Source organism: Myotis lucifugus, unplaced genomic scaffold (genome assembly GCF_000147115.1).
Source record: "Myotis lucifugus unplaced genomic scaffold, Myoluc2.0 scaffold_29, whole genome shotgun sequence".
Taxonomy (NCBI): domain Eukaryota; kingdom Metazoa; phylum Chordata; class Mammalia; order Chiroptera; family Vespertilionidae; genus Myotis; species Myotis lucifugus.
This window is the reverse complement of record NW_005871077.1, coordinates 1,362,225-1,378,090: the sequence shown is the minus strand read 5'-3', so window position 1 is coordinate 1,378,090 and position 15,866 is coordinate 1,362,225.

The following is a 15,866-nucleotide window of genomic DNA, read 5'->3' as shown; positions in this document are numbered from 1 at the left end:
GATGATGGTATATATATGGAAGGAGAGGTAGAGGGAGAGAGAGAGAAGGAGAGCGAAATATCAATGTACCCTAACCAGGATCAAACCTACAATCTGGGTTTGTGCCCTGACTGGGAATTGAGCCAGTGACCCTTCAGTGCACGGGACAATGCTCAACCAATTGAGCCACACTGACCAGGGCAAGTACCTAATATTAGGAATCTCCTCTCCTCCTTCTGTTGTCATTGAATCTTTCTAACCACATCTGAAAAAAAAAATTCTCCATTTTTAAGAAGTTGACCTTAGGTTCGGCTCACCCAGATAACCTAGGATAACCTCTCCCTCTCAAAGTCAGTACCTTTAGTCACATTTGCAAAGCCCCTTTGGCTATGTAAAGTAACATCTTCACAGGTTTCCAGGATTAGAGAATGAATGTTCTGGGAGGCTGTTATGGGAGCTACTATGGAAGGCAATGCACACGTTGAATCTCCATGTTCAACAGGAAGACTCCATTGGCAAACTCTGAAGGAATGCTAATGAGATGGACTAGGATAGGGAGGGCTTTAAAATTCATACCTGCAGGAAGGTGAAGATAATGAATATTTCAGTCCAGATGATATGAAATTAAAGCTAAGAGATATCTATTAATCATTTTCAAATATTTAATAAGTTTCTGTGTATTAAATAGAGAAAAATTGTTTTGAATAAATCCAGAAGGAAAAACTAGGATTGTTGGAAGAAAACTATAAGGACTGATCAATGATTGGGTGGGCTACCTCTGGAGGTAGTGAGCATTCTATATTAATGAGAACTAAGAACAATTTACTATATAAATTAGCATGTTCAATCACTTATACATTCAAACATATGTGTGAATCATTTTGTGTGTGTCAAAGAAAATGTTAAAGTTTATTTCCTGATCCTAAAGAATTTGCCATAGAATCTTTTATGATTCTTTGTCTTCACCCTTGCTCCCAATTCCCTCCCGTCATTTATTTAATGAATATTTATTGAGCTCCAGCAATGGCCAGGCACCATTCTAGGCACTGAGAATACATCAATGATCAAACCAGATTTAAGTCCTACACTCATTAGCTTACATTCTAGAGGGCGTACAAAAAAGATAATCATTTACTGAGCTCTGTACTTCTGCTATTGAATATCTCTTGTATCAGTTCCTTCTCCATACCCCCATCCATGACCATTGTCAGGTGTTTTAATCTCTCACTGCAACAATGGCAGTGGCACTTTAATGGTATCTGCTTGTCTCACACTCTTCTTGCAGATTAATCTTTCTGGGTCAATGATTCATTAACTAACCACTATTGATTTCCTATAGGAGGCAGAAATCAATACATGCTCCTTAGCCTAGCTTCCAAGGTTCTTTCTGATCAGATAATAATCAGTCTTTCCAACCACATGTCCTGTTATTTGTTTTCATGTCCCCCCTTTTCAGATAGGACAAGTATCTCACATCTCCCTGTTTATGCTCGCACATCCCCACATGCACCTCTTTGCTTTTGTTGTTTCCCTTACCTGGAATGACTCCTCTCTATGTCTGAATATCCAAATCTTATCTATCTTCCAAGTCTTAGATCAAATACCAGTGTCTACAAAACTTTCCATAATTTTCTTAATAACATCTCTTTCCTCTGAAATCCACAGCACTCAATACACACCTGTTTATAGTGCTGCATGTAACTTCCCTAATGCCAGATTTCGTGTCTGATGCACTTTGCTATCTTTAATTCTGTGCATGCCTATATTTTTTAAATTATTAAAGTAGAATATTTGGAAGTAAATTCTAGCTTCATTTCTACTGTTTAAGAAATGTTATGTAAAGTATATTTATTTGTCTCATTCTGTACAAAGAGGCATAAACTGCATCCGTTGAGTGAATCGCTTATAGAAATTAATTGGCAAACAACTTTCTTCTTCTTATTGAAGTTATTTAATATCTCTATGCATGAAAGGTAGTAAGGTCACTTGTCTGTCCCACTTTTTTGACAATTATAGGCCACAGAATCAGTTTTACTTTGAAGAACTGTTGAATAATTTATTGGCTAGTGTAAACCTACTTGCACATCTGGACTTCAAATTTTAAAGCAGAAAATGAGTGGATATTCCATTATCAGCCATCATGTCTTTGTTTCTGAGGATGAAAATCAAAACTGTACCTGAACAGGCAACATGACAGTAGTTCTTCTCTTGTATCTTTGCACGTCTGTACCATGTGTAACTATCTATATGAAAAATGCCATAGTCAATGCTTCCATCCTCTAGGACATCCTAAGGCATGGTGTTGTAGTGGCTGTCATAGTATGCCATGCTGATCCCTAGAGAGGAAAAGTTGGAAATGCTGGAAAAAGAAATGCATTGTTTCCTCTAACCCTGTTCTTAGGGGTGAGTTCCTTTTTATATGCTACAACAATGCTCTACTCCCAACAAATCTAGGGGAGGGTCAGGGCAGGTAGCACAATCATGGGGCATATGATGGGCAGGTATGGCATACCTGAACTCCACACCTAGTCAGTGGCCAAGTTTGGACTAGACTAAGACAGGTCCATACCCACAACACCAACAAGGGTGGCATTGCTTTCCCCTTCCTTTGCTAGTGTCATAAGTACAGGATTCCAGAAGTTGGGACATGTGGAGCTGGGGAAAAGCAGAGGGGTCCCGGAGAGGAGCAGCTGGTGAGAACCTGTGAGCACCTAGTGGCCATCCCTGGTGGGGCAGAGTATGGAAAAAGGTGGGAAGAAATAAGCTAAAGTGTATGTAGATGGGGCCTTTGACATCTTGAGGGAAAGATGAAGGGTAGAAAGAGAGCAGGAATCTTACAGTTTCCAAGACTAACACCCTTGTATTTGTCCAATCCAGCCCTTGAAAAAATTTTTAAATATGTTTTCATTGATTTTAGAGAGAGAGGAAGGAAGAGGGAGAGAGAGAGAGAGAAGCATTGATTGACTGCCTCCTACACGCCCCTTACTGGAGATCAAGCCCACAACCCAGGCATGTGCCCTGACCAGGAATGGAACTGGTGACCTCTCAGTGCATGGGATGATGCTCAACCAATTGAGCAACACTAGCCAGGGCTGAAAATATTTTTGCCAGTTTACAGCTAATGTAGACTTTGGCTCAGTGACTGGGAGAACATATTTGCCAATGACACATCTGATAAGGGGTTAATATGCAAAATGTATAAAGAACTTATAAAACTCAACACCAAAAAACAAAGAAACCAATTAAAAAATAGGCAAAGGACCTGAATACTTCTCCAAAGAGGACATACAGATGGCCAATAGACATATGAAAAGATGCTCAACATTACTAATCATCAGAGAAATGAAAATTAAAACCACAATGAGATATTACCTCACACCTGCCAGAATGGCTACCATCAGTAAATCAACAAACAGCAAGTGTTGATAAAGATGTGGAGAAAAGGGAAACCTCTTGCGCTGTTGGTGGGAATGCAGACTGGTATAGCCACTGTGGAAAGCAGTATGGAGTTACTTGAAAAATTTAAAAATGGAACTGCCTTATAACCCAGTGACTCTACTTCTAGGAATACATCTGAAGAAACCTGAAAAGAATATATGCACCCTTCTGTTCATTGCAGCATTATTTACAATAGCCAAGATTTTGGAGCAGCCCAAATGCCCATCAGTAGAGGAGTAGATAAAAAAGCTATGGTACATTTATACAGTGGAATACTAGTTGGTTGTAAAAAAGAAGGAAGTCTTACCTTTTGCAACAGCATGGATGGACCTGGAGAGTATTATGCTAAGTGAAATAAGCCAGTCAGAGAAAGACAATTACCATATGATTTCACTTAAATGTGGAATCTAATGAACAAAATAAACTAATGAGCAAAATAGAAACAGACTCATAGATATAGAGAACAGACTGACAGCTGTCAGATGGGAGAGGGTAGGAGGGTTGGGTGAAAAAGGTGAAGAGATAAATCAAAAGAGCAACATACCCCATAGACAGACAACAGTATGGAGATTACCAGAGGAAAAGAGGAATGGGGGGGAGGGTGGAGAGGGTAAAGTGAGGATAAATGGTGATGGAAAAAAAACTTGACTTTGGGAAGTGAACACATGATACAATATACAGATGTTGTATCATAGAATTGTACACCTGAAACCTATATAATTTTATTAATCAATGGCATCCCAATAAGTTCAATTAAAAATAAATAAATAAATAATTTTAATGCATTTATAAAAGGTTAAAAAAGAAATATTATGTTTACACAAAATGAGGTATCCAATGTTCAAAGCAACTTGATTCATAATCATTAAAAGCTAGAGGCAACTAGATGTCTTTTAACAAGAGAATGTCTAAACAAAACAGTGGTATATCCATTCAATGGAATACTACTCAGCAATAAAATAAATAAGCTATTGATTTCCACAACATGGATGAATTTCAAATGCACATTGCTAAGAAAATGAAGCAACCCAAAATACTACATATTATGAGATTCCATTTATATGATGTTATGAAAAAAGCAAAACTATAGAATGGAAACAGATCAGCGATTGTCAGAGGCTAATGGAGGAGTTGACTCCAAAGGGACTTCACAAGGGAAATTTTAGATCAATAGAACTGTTCTCAATATTACTGTGGTAGTGAATACATGTCTCCATAAATTTGTCAAAACCCATAGAACTGTACACCTCATATAATAAACTTTGCTGTATGCAAATTTTAATAAAATCAACCAGGATGTTGAGGGATCCCAGAATGGAATGCAGACTGTGACAAAGAAAATTAATTGTATTAAGAATGTATAACATAGCCTCATTGAAGAGAATGATGAAAGAATCACTGATCTAGGTAACTTTAGACAATAGTGCTTTGACTGGATATTTAAATCTAAAGACGACAAAATCTGTATACCAACACTACAGTTTAGTTAGTAAAGAGGTAGGAGTTAGCAATTTTGAAACTACTTTACATGTATACTAGGTTTAAATGAATGAGTAAACAAATTATGGATAATGGGAGCCAGATTTCACTGTCAAAGTTACAAATAAGAAAAAGAGGAAGGCTAAAATGAATCTGCAATGCTGGGTTAGATCACAGATTATTATCTATCTATCTATCTATCACCTATATATCTCTATTTTCAGATAAATACACACATGCATACATACATACACACATACATTTATTTCCCTGTCTTTGATATCTTTGATAGATATATCTTATACTTGTCAAATAGAGATATACATGTCTATCTCCTATCTTTGATAAAGAAATAATATAGGTATGTGTGTTTACATGGGTTGATATATATAAACTTTTAGCTATCTTCTGAGAGTTCCTAGAAGATATGACAGTCAGTAATCATGGACACACTCAGTACCCAGATCGTGCTTATAGCAGTACTAGAGGCCCGGTGCATGAAATTTGTGCACAGGGGGTGGGTATGCCTTCAGCCTGGCCTGAACCCTCTCCAATCCAGGCCCCCTTGGGGGATGTCCAATTGCCAGTGTAGGCCTGATACTGCTGCAGATGGAAGTTGGACACCCCTCTCACAATCCGGGACTGCTGGCTCCTAACCGCTCGCCTGCCTGCCTGAGCACCCCTAACCACTCTGCATGCCTGCTTGATTGCTTCTAACCACTCGCCTGCCTGCCTGATCGCCCCTAACCGCCTCTGCCTTGCCCCAGCCGTGGTGGCTTCGTCCAGAATAATGTCCGGAAGGTCGTTCAGCTGTCTGGTCTAATTAGCATATTATGCTTTTATTATTATAGATTCTACAATAAAGAAAACCTGGATTCCTTGGAAAATTGGCTAATTTTAGAACTGGGGCAAAATGAATAACTATAGTATAGAGCAGGGCTGGGCAAACTTTTTGACTTGAGGGCCACAATGGGTTCTTAAACTGGACTGGAGGGCCGGAACAAAAGCATGGATGGAGTGTTTGTGTGAACTAATATAAATTCAAAGTAAACATCATCACATTAAAGGGTATGGTCTTTTTTTTTTTTTTTTAGCTTTATTCATTTCAAACGGGCCGGATCTGGCCTGCGGGCCGTAGTTTGCCCACGGCTGGTATAGAGAATAAAATAAATATCTAGGAGTACTCACTGATATGAATAAACAAATATAGGGAGAAGAATTCTGAATAATGTATGTAGCCAATCCCCTCTCCAGAAAATGGAGCTTAATTCTCCTCCCTTCGAGTAGGGCCTGGACTTAGTGACTTGCTTCCAACAGACTGAGAATTGAAAGGGAAAAGTGATAACTTTAAGTGGAGAAACCTGGTGGAGTCGTGTTATGTACCCCATGATATAATATGATGAGAGAGGCATTTCTCTTCTGTGGACTCCTGTCTGCCCCCCCCCCCACCGTCTAATTATTAGAAAAACATAAGTCAAGCCCCAAATGAAGGACATTCTATGGAATACCTGACCAGTACCATTTGAATGTCAGTCATAAAGAACAACACTGAGAATCTGCTATGAACTGGAAGAGATTAAGGAGATACAGTGACTAAATGTATCCTGGAATAGAAAAAGGATATTAGAAAAACTGGCGAAATCTGAGTAACGCCTGTAGTTAATGCATTGTAATGACATTAATTTCTTGTTTTTGGCAAATGTACTGTTGAATATGTAATGTCGGGGAAGCTGGGTGAAGGGTGTATGGAGACTGTACTATCTGTGAAACTTCTGTAAATCTAAAATTATTCCAAAATACAGAGTCTAAAAAAATTTGTTACCACTGATAGCCACTTATAATAGAAAACAAGCAAATATGTGTGATATTGTGATTTATAATAAGAAATAGATACTTGGGTCTTGTCCTCCATTTCTGGAAGAGAGCTTCTAAAACCCTTGGAATTTCCTAAGTGATGAATGATAAATGTGTCTGATATTCATAAACAAGCCCCTTTCAACCACTCCTGAGTTTATGTTAAGAGGAAGTGACTTTTGGAAAGCACCTAAAGATGAGGCCTGGTTGCCAGGGAAACCAACACCTGACTAGAAGGTTGGAATTTTCAGTCTCACTTCCAACTCTTTTTAATTACTTTGCCAGTGAAAAACCCAGCAAACAAGTCACAAAAGATTTTCAAAATCACTCTTTCTCATTACAAATTATTGTGAAAATTCTGTTATTTAAAGGACACATTTTAATACATTTAACCATATAACATCTAATATAGTTAACTCTAATATATAGTCTGATCTTAATTTTTCTTATAAAATGCAACCACATTGGTAATATTCTGTACCATCTAAACTGCCATATAGTGCAATAGACTAAAAGGAATGAATGGATACATTATTCTCACCTCTCTTATCTGGGGCCATGTAAAATGAGATGAGGTCACAAGAGCTATAGAGTGAGGTATAAATATTCAAGCTGCTAACCTTATACATTTACCTACAAGGAACAACCAGACACAACACAAATCAAACTTAGACTTTGTCATCCTGATGGTGATCACAGCAGCAGTGACTTTAAGTCAATGGGTGTAGTTCTCAGTCCAAGGTTTTGGGAGATCTGAAAATCTCCTATAATTATATGCAAAATGGGGATATTAATGAGCAATTTTCTGGCGATAAACTCTAAATATAATATAATTCTTAAAGGAATCTGAGATTTCTAGGGTGCTAAGAATTGCCACTTTTGAGCCTGCTCACTCTGATTTGACAGCTCACCCTCCGGGGCATTCTGCCCTGCCCGGAGACACACACATAGAGTATGAGTTCTTTGTGTTCTTTCATGCCATGCTAATTTTGCACTGGGTCTTCCTTATTGTTCTTATTTCTTGACATTTTTTAACATTTGCCATATGAATAAAGAAAGTTCTTCAGTGTTCCAAACACTCCAAAACCTTGGCACGGTTCAGGGCAGTGGGATAACATTGGTTACTCTGTGAAACACACATTTACTAAACTTTGTGGCACCCGAAGAATTTCTGTCAGTTGTGCTCTAATGCTAGGAGAACCAGTGTGTGTGTGTGTGTGTATGTGTGTGTGTTTCATGGTCAGTCATTCCTACTGCTCCATTTCCCCCCACAAATATGAAAACATTTGTAGACCATTTTTGCTGCCATCATCTTTGCAAACCTTCCCCATTTTACTCTCATATGTCGGCAGGTCATGTTATAGCCATTTTCAATTTCTTTTAGTCCAAGATAAATGCAGAAAGAACTTGCACTGTGGCTGAACTCAGAACTTAACTTCTTGAAAGGAAAATGTGTGCGGCATGACTTTTTCCATCATTTAATCCAACTGCGCATTCCCTGAATAAGGAAAACTAGAAGCCTAGCAGGCTTACAACGATTGGCTCCTGTCAGTGGCCAAATCTTTGTAACTGCTAACAGTTAACCCAGGTATGAGGCACCAACAACATTACCTTTAGCCTTGAGCATGTGCCTCAGAAGGAGAGCCCATTTCTGTGGGAATACTGATTGTGTTGCCACTATCAAGTGGGAAAGAAGTTTTACAGGAATATTCTAAGGATCTTGATTCTCTTGTTGTCATTTATTTATTGTATCCAAGGTTTGTAGTAATTTGTAAGCATGTGTTTAAAATTCCGGTTAACGTTTATCTCCATTTTCAATGCTGGCAGGCTCCAGTGGTCAGAGCTGAAATGCCTGGTGACCTTTCCAATGCATAATTTAGAGTCAGGACAAATCACAGCCATGAATCTGGATTTGTGAAGTTTATAAATGAAAGAAAACTATTTATAAACAAGTAATAAAACCAATCAAAGTGAAATTTTTAACAGGAAGAAACTCTAGAAATGTTGCAGTATATAGTACCTTCTTTTATAGATTAACAAGCGAAGGCCCCCCATCATCAAAATGAAAAGGCAGCCTACTGAATGGGAGAAAATATTTTCAAATCATATATTTACTAAGGGGTTAATATACAAAATATATAAAGAACTCATACAGTAGCAAAAAACAACAAACAATTTGATTAAAAAGTGAACAGAGGGTCAGAATAGACATTTTTCTAAAGAAGACATATAGATGGTCAACAGGCACATGAAAAGGTGCTCAAAATCACTAATCACAAGGGAAATGCAAATCCTCAACGAAACATCCCCTCACACCTGTTAGAATAGTTATTATAAAAAAGAGAATAAATAAGTGCTGGCGAGGATGTGGAAAAGGGAAACTTTGTGCACTTTTGGTGGGAATGTCAATTGGTGCAGCTACTGTGGAAAGCAGTGTGGATGTTTCTCAAAAAGTAAAAATAGAATTACCATATGACCTAGCAATTCCACTTCTGAGTATTTATTTTAAGAAACCCAAAACACGAATTCAAAAAAATATCTGCACCCATGTTCATTACAGCATTATTCACAATAGCCAAGGCATGAAAACAACTTAAGTGTCCATTGGTGGATGAATGGATAAAAAAAATGAGATTTTTCACACACACACACACACACACACACACACACACACACACGTGAATATTATTCAGAAATAAGAAAATTAAATCTTGCCATTTGTTATATGAATGAAACTTGAGGGCATTATTCTCAGTGAAATAAGTCAGACTGAGAAAGAAAAGTACCATGTGATCTTACTTATATGTAAAATCTAAAACAATAAAACAACAAGAAAAAAAACAAAAAGCAAGCTCATAGATGTAGAGAACAGATTAGTGTTCCCAGAAGCAGAGGGTGAGGGGTGGGCAAAATGAGAGAAGAAAGTCATATTAGAAAGTTGCTAAGGAAGTAGATCTTAAAAGTTCTCTTCACAATAAAAATTTTTGTGACTATGTATGGTGAAAGATGTTAACTAGACTTATGTGGTGATCATTTTACAATGAATATAAATATTGAATCATTATTTATACACTTGAAACTAATGGAATGTCATATGTCAATTGTACCTCAATTTAAAAAAAAGATGAAGCTCCAAGAGTTACCTTGTTGCATTTTAACATGTAGCACTAAATTTAGCTGTGAGTAAGCATTCAGTAAGTGCTTGTGGAATGAATATTGGTGATTGAGTGTTTTGGCATATGGAAGTTTCTTAGTGCCTGGCACCTAATCAGAGCTTGATAAATATTGAGCTAATGCAACATACTGATGGAAGTTCAGTTCAAAAACAAATAACAATATGTTACCGTTTAATCTAGAGATGCAATTCTCCACAAACTGGCCCACGTAACTGTAACATAACTACTGCCATCACTTTTCTGAACATAGCAGTCATCTAGCAGAATTCTAAACAAGAACAGAAAATAGCAGCTATTGCCCAATACCCTTTATAGAAGTTAATTGGGAAGTGTAGTTCTGTTCACAGTGGCTGATTGACTAAGGCATTATGTGTCCTTGGAAGCTGTGTTTTCTCTCACTGTCCTTTAGTCAGAGCCCTTGCCCCATCCTACCCCCTGAGCATTCAGAAGGCCGGCTCCCATTTCTCCTCTCCTCTATGAGCCAGCTCCTCACTTTATAGCTACTCCCCATATATACATGGCCCAGGATCTTATACTTTGCTTTACACATCTTAACGTTTTTGCTGATTGCAAATCTGGATGGATTTTCACAGAAGAGTTTGTGCCACTAATGAGGTTGCATAGGTTGCATAGGAAAAGTCGAGGATCTGAGATTGCATGGAAATTCCACTTGCTAACACACATGTGGTAATAATATTTGATATTAACTCAGCAAAACATTCCATGGAAGTTAAAAATCATGGGCACTTCCAGAGGGCTATGATTTCTAATTCATTTGGTGATTTGGGGAAATTCTTGCTCCGTATATTTTTCCTTTAGTAGCCTGCTTTGTGAAGTACTTGAACCTCACATCTCTGGTTTCTGCACAATCCATGCATTTTCCTGATAATCAGCATTTCCACTATCCAGTGGGAAAGGCAGGCAACAGAGAAGCCCAAATCAGTCCATTTTATTTTTAAGGCAGCTCTCATAAAAAATTTCAAGGGATAAGATGTTTAAAATGATTGGTAAAAATGAGGTTTGGGATTTCTGTGAATTTAAACTGCTCATGCGTTTCCTGTGTTCTGCTAGAAAGGATAATTGGACTTAATTTGGTTTTTGGTGTCCAGAGACCAGCATCTAGGTTTGGGATTATTATGGGCTCTTTGGGAGATTAATCGAAGATACTTACTAGGTCAAGGAAGAATCTGCTCCTTTCTGTTTTAAAGACACTGTACTTGGTAACTAACTGCACATAAAAGATAAAAATGTGCTTTAATCTGTTAAAAATTTAATTTAGTACAACTTGATTTTATTTTCTGTTAAAATATACTGCAACATTTTTGCAAAATAATAGTTCTCACTTTTGATGGGTTTTGTTGGCTGAGATTTGTTTTGCCCCTTTTATTTAGAACAACAGTTCTCAACCTGTGGGTCATGACCCCTTTGGGGGTCAAACTACCCTTTCACAGGGGTCGCCTAAGACCATCAGAAAACACATATATAATTACATATTGTTTTTGTGATTAATCACTATGCTTTAATTATGTTCAATTTGTAACAATGAAAATACATCCTGCATATCAGATATTTACATTACGATGCATAACAGTAGCAAAATTGCAGTTATGAAGTAGCAACAAAAATAATTTTATGGTTGGGGGTCACCACAACATGAGGAACTGTATTAAAGGGTTGCAGCATTAGGAAGGTTGAGAACCACTGATTTAGAAACTAGAAGCCATGTGCACGAATCCATGGGTTCCAGCCAGCTGGGGACAGGACTGCAGGCGGTTGGCTGGCTGGCTGCACTCCCTATCAGGGATGGGGTGGGGGGGCCAATCGGGGGTGGGGTCAACCGGGGGGAGGGGTTGCGGGTGGTTGGCAGGCTGGCCCCACCCCCTGGTTGAACTCCCGGTTTAACTCCCAGTTGAGGGGGCAATTTGCATATTTGCCTTTTATTATATAGGATATATGATGTTTATGATTATGCTTTCATATGTTAAGGATGAAGCAAAGGCTGAAGATGTTTGGAAGTGAAGAATTTTGTAGAATTTGGAAAGCCTGAGTCCTTTAAAATATAAAAATGTTTCAAAATGCTGAATTTACTTGGCCTAGGAAATCCAAGGGCTAAATTTGCATTTAAACATCACCCCTCCACCTTCTGCAACCCTTGGTCCTAGAGAGGAACCAGGAGACATGAGTGAATCTGCTAGAGAGCGCGGCTGGCACCAGGCTGGGTTTCCATCACCTCAGAGCAAGGTGAAGAGAGCGTGCCTTCTGAATCTGTCACAGAATGTGAAAAGGAAGATCGAATTCTGGCTTTACCCCTGCACCCGTGGGAAATACTCATCGAGCACAGAGTCAATGCCCTGAAAGAATATTCCTTGTCTTGGAGACAAAGTCCAAGGGGTGACTTTATTTTTAAGTGTCTAAAATAAATGTACAAAGTCATATGAAAGGAAGAGGATCTAAATATAGAACCTTTGTTCTTCTTCTTTGCATGATCAAAGGCCCAAGCATAGTGCTTTGTACATCATGCATGTGCAATAACTTTTTAAAGACTTGTATTATTAAAAATCTGGAACATTTAAAAATGTCTTGTTATTTAGATATACTAATAATATCAAAAGGTTTGAATTTGAAATGATTTTTTAACACACAAGTTTCTCTTTGGGGGAAATGTGTGTTAATGTGGTTTGGTTTCATTTGAGATCCAAGCAGCATGTACAATATATAACTCTTAAATATATTGGATTTATTACTTATTTTCCTGTTTAGGGACAAAAGGACAAATGGCTTGATGTCTGGAACTGTACCAAGAAACAATGTGTATAATATTTTTATTTTAGTTTATACTAGCCCTGTTTTTGTAGAAAAGAAAGTCTATTAGCTTTCTTTTATGACTGCTAGCAGGGTATCTTGGAGAGAACAATATCTTAAGAACTGTAAGGGCTGGGATCCAGGGCTGGGAGCTTTGTCAGAACTAACTGCTTCCTTTGCCTCATAAAACTGCTATCTACATCAATCTATGTTTATTTTTCTCCTGCTTTTTAATTTGCTTAATGGACTTCAGTTGAAGACTTTCCTCAATGTCTGAGGAAAGTAAAGTCTCATAAATCCCTGAAAATGTAGCCATGACAGTTCAGCACGTTTGGATTATTTTGTCTGACTTTCATCTTTGGTGCTGCAGAAACAATGGCAGTAGAGCAACTGTACCTAACCTTGAAGACTTGGAGCCTGGGAAACAACAATCAGACAAGTCACACTTCCCTGCTCTCCTCTTCTTACTTACTGTGCTGGTCTCCCCCAGTCTCTTCTGGTCTGCTCTGCCTCAGCAGTCTCTGCCTCTTTCAATCCTCCTCCCCCTCCTCCTTTTGGTATTAGTTTACTTCCAATCTCAACTCATTCACTTTTTTCACACTTTCTTTGACTTATTCATAAGCCCCCCCAAAAAATGGTATAGCCTGTCAGTTTATCATGCCAAGTGCTGTAAGGGTCCACATGATAAATGAGATGTTACTCAGGCTTCAAGAAGCTGACACTCTAGTGGAAATGAGGACTGGATGTGGGGTGGGACAGTGAAAGGAAAAGTATCATTTGTTGAGGGATCAGGGAAAACTAAGTAAGATTATCCCATGATGGAAGGTTTTCATGGCAAAGCCAGGGCCTGAAGACTCTGATGTTCTACAGCTGATACTCAGACTACCTTCATCAGAAACAACTGACTAACTGGTTAAAAATCCATATACTGAGTTTAGAAGCAAGGCCTTCTGAGTCAACATTTCTGAATCTAGGCCCAGATACCTGCATTTTCAGCAAATACCTAAAGGTATTTATTAGAAATTAGAGAATTCTTTTATTTTTAAGCTTTGTGTTCTTTTCCCCAAATATATTTTTATTAATTTCAGAGAGGGAGAGAGAGAGAAACATCAATGATGAGAGAGAATCATTGATCAGCTGCCTCCTGCACACCCCCTACTGGGGATCAAGCCAGCAACCCAGGCATGTGTCCTTGACCAGAATCAAACCTGGGACCTTTCAGTCTGCAGGCTGACCTCTATCCACTGAGTCAAACCAGCTAGGGCTTTGTTCAGATGTTTTGTGTTTTAAGAGCAGCATATTTTAAGAGGTGAATATAATCATTTTAAATTTATTATGTATCTGTTTTTATTTTGGCTCCTTTTCCTACTTTCCTGAAATTTGTTGACTTAATAAAGATTTTTGTTGTTGGTGGTGGTGGTGGAGGTAGTTGTTCTGGATTTGAGTCCCCCCTACTACTGGTTTGAATACTACAGCGTATGATCCCTCACTTTTAGGTAAAATTTGGTTTCAATGTATATACTTAGTATGTCATTGTATACTTTCCTAATGGTATTACAGCTTATCCAGTGCCTCTGTCCTCCTCCAAAACAGCAAAGGTGCCATCACTAGGCCAGCATGCTGTATATACTGCCCATCTGATCTCCCCATCTACATGTATTACCATCTGAACTTTCAAGTCTATCTTTTTAAAAACAAAATCAATCAATTATTAATATTGTACTACAAGTAGTTATGTTTTTCTTGCTAAAGATGATATTTCATAAAAATACAGGGAGGGTTTGTGGGTCATCAACTTTCTAAGTTTTTATGTGCTTGAAATGGCTTTATTTGGCTCTCCGGATCAAATGGTCTTTCATCCTGGTACAGGCTGACAGTTCCTTTCTGCATCACTTTGAGGATCTTATGCCACTCTCTTCTGGTATCTGTTACTGATGAGATGTTTACTCTTACCTATGGCAGACAAGCTCTAAGGTAGTCTCTGTGATTTTGCCTTCTGGTGTTCACACTCTTGTAGAACCTCCTCCTTTGAGTCTAGGTGACTTGCTTCTAACCAACAGAAAATGGCAATTGAGGAGGGGTGTCACTGCTGGGATGATGTTATCTACACTAATAAAAGAGAAACATGGTAATTAGCATACGACCGCTACCCTTCCCATTGGCTAATCAGCATATCCTTATGCAAATTAACTGTCAGCCAAGATGGCGGCTGGCAGCCATGCACTGAAGCGAACAGGGAGGCTTCCTTGCTTCAGTGATGGCGAACTCCAACGTTCCCCGCCTGACTTGCCGGCCTCTCAGCTGCAACTCTAAGCAACTATGTTGCAAATATAGAAGCTAAACAAAACCCTAGAAACCGGCTTTCAGTCAGCCGGGCTTCAGCCAGCCGGACCGCAACATTGTATCAAATACAGAAGGTAAAGGCCAGAAACCTGCTTTCAGCAGCGAGGCTTCAGAGCTAAAGATGGCCCAGAATAGAAAAAAAAAAAAAAAGAAAAAAAAGGAGCAGTTGGGAGCTTCAGTCACCCGCCAGCCTAAAAACGGCCCTCAACCCCTCAGCCAGACTGGCCAGGCACCCCAGTGGGGACCCCCACCCTGATCCAGGACACCCAGCAGGGCAAACCAGCCAGCCCCACCCATGCACCAGGCCTCTATTCTATATAGTAAAAGGGTAATATGCCTCCCGGCACCGGGATCAGCAGAGCAGCGAGGCTCCCGGCACCGGGATCAGCGTGACAGGGGGCAGCGCCCAAACCGCCTGATCGCCCTGCGGCTCTGTGAGTGACAGGGGGCAGGGCCAAAACCTCCCTATCCGCCCTGCTCTGTTCCTGACAGGGGAAGGCGCCCCAACCTCCTGATCAGCCCTGCTCTGTGCCTGATAGGGGGGAGCTCCCCAATCCCCAGATCGCCCTGCGGCTCTGTGTTTGACAGGGTGCGGCGCACCAACCCCCTGATCGGCCCCGCTCTGTGTGTGACAGGGTGCGGTGCCCCAACCCGCCTCTCGCCCCTACTGTGTGTGTGATGGGGGTGAAAGGCTAAACCCCATAATCCCCCATGCTCTGTGTGTGAAGTGTGAAAGTGGCGGAACACAAAGATCTGATTTGCTCTGTGTGTGTGGGTGATAAAGGGTGGAGCCCC